We start from the raw sequence: 4,639 nt of genomic DNA on the forward strand, positions 1-4,639 counted from the left end.
ACCTCTCTCCGAGCACCTCCTCAACAAATATGAGCGTCAGTACGACCAACACCGGCGATACAACGGCGACGATGAAAGAGATCGTCGGTCTAGTGTGGATAACAGGAAATATCGTCGGTATGATCGAGACGACGAAAGATATGAGCGCCGTGCCAAGGAAAAGTCAAGAGAGCAGGACGACGTGGACAGACACTGGGATTGTCCTTTCTTCAAGCATTGCTGGGATTCAGGGATGAGCCGATTGCCTACAATCGGCAACTGCCCAGAGTGTAGACAGAAAAAGAGGGACACATGAGACGTGTCAGCGTTCAAGCGTCTAGGGCCTCTCCCGTCTCGGAACAAGCAAGCTGAGTCCTCTCGGGTGGAAGATCTCGAGGAGTTAGAAGATGAAGATGAAGAAGAAGAAGATAGATACCACCGGCCAAGGTGGTGCCCTGATGGACTCAGTCATTCTCAAAAGCGTAGGGTTCAGCGACTACGTAGCGTAGAGGAAGCCGAGAGACGATACCTACACGCGTTAAGGAAAGCGCGGCCTGATCTGGCCGCGAAAATTCAGCAAACTCTGGACGAGGAGGGTCATCCACAGAAGAAAGAGTGGCGCCCCAAACAAAAGAAAGCCGATGATAAGACATCGGCTGGCACAAACATGGTGTTCATTCTTCCGTCGGAGTTTTGTGCTCCAGGAGCAGAAGAGGCACCTATAGCACAGCTCGACTGCGGCCCACGGCCAGTTATCTTTGAGAAGCCACGAGAAAGGAGCTACAGGCATCTGAAGGCCCTGTACTTGAGAGGTTATATCAACGGGCAGCCTGTCAATAAGATGCTGGTCGACACGGGAGCGGCAGTCAATATAATGCCATACTCCATGCTACGTCGCTTGGGACACTCTAGCGCAGATCTGATCAAAATCAACGTCACATTGAACGACTTAACGGCCAAGCATCAGAGGCGCAAGGCGTTCTGAACGTGGATTTAACTGTAGGCCGAAACACCATCCCTACGTCATTCTTCATCGCCGACAGCAAAGGCACCTACGCTGTCCTGCTAGGGAGAGATTGGATCCACGCTAACTGCTGCATTCCATCCACGATGCACCAATGCTTGATACAGTGGGATGGAGATGAAGTGGAGGTCATCCATGCAGATGATTCAGCCGAAATCTCAATGGCTGGCATGAACATTTGGGAAGCGGAAGACCAAGAGCCACTCTCCGGAATCAGTTTGGACGGCTGTGAGTGCATCGAAGTGACAAAAAACGGGGTGATGCTGGTCTTATCCGCCGGCCTGACAGCATAGCCAGAGCAAAAGCAATGGACATACGTGGCAAGGCCGATCCCTGCGATCGGCCCCAAAAAATAAAAAGGGATGATCTCGTCTCAAGCATGCCACGTAGTCGTAGTAAAGCATGAGCAAGATGTAAACCTTCATTGAGCAATGCAATAAAAAATGGGGGCCGATTCCAGCAATCGGCCCATACTATCCTCGCCATACGTTTTGCCTGTGTTTAGCATCGATCTAGCAGGCGACGGAAAGCTAGGGTATGGGTTTACATCGGCTGATGAGCTAGAAGAGGGTGATATTGGTCCTGGGGATAAGCCACGACCAACTTTTATCAGCAAAAAGCTAGATCCACATCTCAGGAGCCAGAAGATAGCTCTGTTAAAAGAATACCCAGATTGCTTTGCATGGGATTACACAGAGATGCCTGGGTTAGACAGGAGCATCATTGAGCATCGGCTCCCTCTCAAGGAAGAATTTCGGCCGGTCCAGCAACGAGCACGTCAGCCAAAGGCCGAAATTCTGGAAGAAATCAAGGAAGTGTTGGATGCCGGGTTCATCAAGCCATACAGACAGGATGACTGGAGAGCCGATATCTTCAATTACTTGAAAGATTCGGCTCGGGGGGCACCTAACCCATGAACAGTGAAATATAGGGGCCGATGCATAAAAAATCGGCCAGTAAAAAAAATAAAAAAAATGTACATACAAATCACAGCCGATGTACAAACATCGACTTGAGAAAATATGCAAGACAACAGTATACAAGTACAGCCGATGCACAGACATCGACTTTAGAATAAAAAAGCCGATGCATAGCCATCGACTCTAGAGGTACAAGTTCAATGAAGCATTTATCAGTTTACACAGAGAGGCTCTACTGAAGGAATACGTTGAGGGCATGGAGGGCGTCAGCACGGATACGATCCACCTCGGCGATCTCAGCCGTGTCATCCTCGTCCTTGCCCGTCACCAGCTGACTGTTCAGGGCACGTATTTCAGCCAGATCAGTCTTCAGTTCAGCTGTGAGGCCTTTTGCTTCCTCTTGAGAGCGGGCAATAAGAGCTTCCTTATCTTGGATAAGCTGCTTGGTCACCCTGACCCTCTCTTCAAGGTTCTCCAGCTCCTTACGTAGGGTCTCGAGTTCGGCACTGCTGACAGAGGTGTCAGTTTTGGCGTCCAAGGCAGCCTTTTTCTCATTAAGCCGTTGACACTTGTCTGCAATATCGGCTTTCAACGGTAGCTGGGCGTGGCGAAGGTCAATTCTCTGACGAGCCAACTGCACCCTTGACCTGAAGGCTGACAGGGTCACAACTGGCCAAAGTTTCACCTGCAGTGTCACCGGGAGATGGGGCTGAATGTCTTCAAGAATGCCCTTTACTTCCTCGGGGTTTTCAACCAATGTCTCAATTGAGGAGGAGAGCAAAGCCTTGAGACGCTGGAGTTGACCATGGGTTGTGCTAGGTCTTGGCTCTTCACCTGCCCTGGAAGTAGTTGGTTCCATGCATTCAGGGTCGAACGTCAGCAAGCTTGAGAGGTCATAACCCTGACAAGACAAACAAGAACAGCGTCAGTATGCAGCAAAAGAAAAGGGTAGAGCCAAGGGAATGGAGGGTACCTCTCCTAAGACCGGAGGGACAGCCGATGTTGTGGTGATCGGCTTTTCTGTGGGCTTGGCTAGGTTGGCCACCTTGTCAGCCGCACTCTTTGAAGTTGCTAGATCCAGCGTGGCGGATGGCATCAGTATCTCTTCGACGTCCCCGCTAGAGGTGTCATCAGTCTACAAAGGAAATGGTTAGCCGATCCGAGTAGCGATGGGATAGTATGAAATATGAACCAGGGGAGTAATTACATTTGAAACCTCCTGGCTTGGTGAAGAAGCTCGCGGTTCTTTGCGAGCCCTCTTGACGCATCGACTCTTCGTGCGTAGCCCTACTCTGATCGGAGCTTGGAAAGCAGCAGGTTCGGGAGCTGACCTTTTCTTGGAAGCCGACGTTGGCAAGTCTGTCTGGCTCTGTGTAGTGGTTCTCCCAGAGTTGCCTGAGCTCGAGTCCCTTCGGCTGGACTATGTTTCCTCGCTGGAGTTCTCCTCGGTGGAGGTCTGTAAAAGAAATACAAGCATGTTGCAGAAGCCTAGAAGGACAGATGAAATTAGCCAAGGCATAGATCAGCTTACGTGCAAGCTTTCTTGAGCGGGAGTAGGGGTTTGGCGCTTCAAGGTCTTCCTGGTAGCTACTTTCCTCACTGCTTTCCTCGCCTAGATTGAGGCTCAGGGGGCAGCTGGCCCCGAGGATGCTTTGCTCTTGGGAGCCGATTTCGGTGAAATCGGCTGGCTCTGCATCATAACCTTCTTCAGGGGTGGTGAGCTCTTGCAGAAGAGAACCACTGGAGCTGGTGGAAGGAATTTGAAGGAGGAGCCGTCAGCCTGCACAGGTTCTGGACCATCTTGTTGCTGCAAGGAAATAGAGCCAGGTTACAAACAATCATTGTGAGCCATTGCAAGAAATTTTTGAGTAGTGGTACCTGTTCTGCAGGAATGTCGTATTCAGCATCAAGTTGCTTCAGCAACGGTCCTAGAGCTCTCCTGAAGGCATGGGTCTTCCACATTGACCACCAAGTCTCAAAACCATCGGTAGTGGTGGTGAAACGAAGGTTGTGAGGGATTGGAATGGCTAGAGCATCAAAGAAGGAATAACACCTCTGGCCATTGAGGACATCAGGCAGCTCAGCTCTGCTTTCTGTCAAGTGGTGAAGGAAGAAGTGTGGAGACACTTGCCCGAGACCAAACTGCCGGGCCACTACCACCGGCTGATAAGATTCATAACCAGGTTTGATGATCCTGTTTGAGGTACTCATGCCAACTGGGAGGAAGCAAGGACGGATCATGATGGAGTACAAGTGGCGAGTGCTGGGGTCATCGGCAAAACTGTCCAGCCTAAAGGAAACTGGATTCTCAAAGTTTTCAGATTCAGTGTAAGGAAAGAACAGGGGACTGTCCAGGCCTTGGAAGAAAATTCTGAACCACTCTGATGCTTCCTTAGGGATCAGCCTGCTGCCTGGAAGGCTATATAGAGCTTGGCCGTAGCTAGTGCATCGGATCTGCTTCTCATTAGCATCTGGGAAGGTGCAAGTGGCCAGAGGTGGGGAGTTTGGGATCTGGTTTCGGAAGTACAGTTGAGCCCATAGCTGAATAAACCACCAGGGGCCTCCTGTTTTAACTGTCTTTTGGGAAAACAGTTTGACAGACATTAGTTGGAGGGATCGATAGACCTCTCCAAGGAATAGTTTGCCGATGCCAAGCTGAGTACCTTTGGCAAGTTCATAGGCCAGGGAAAGGTAATTCTTGGTTGGGGCGAGTGAA

This window comes from Lolium perenne, chromosome 6, assembly GCF_019359855.2.
Source record: "Lolium perenne isolate Kyuss_39 chromosome 6, Kyuss_2.0, whole genome shotgun sequence".
Taxonomy (NCBI): Eukaryota; Viridiplantae; Streptophyta; class Magnoliopsida; order Poales; family Poaceae; genus Lolium; species Lolium perenne.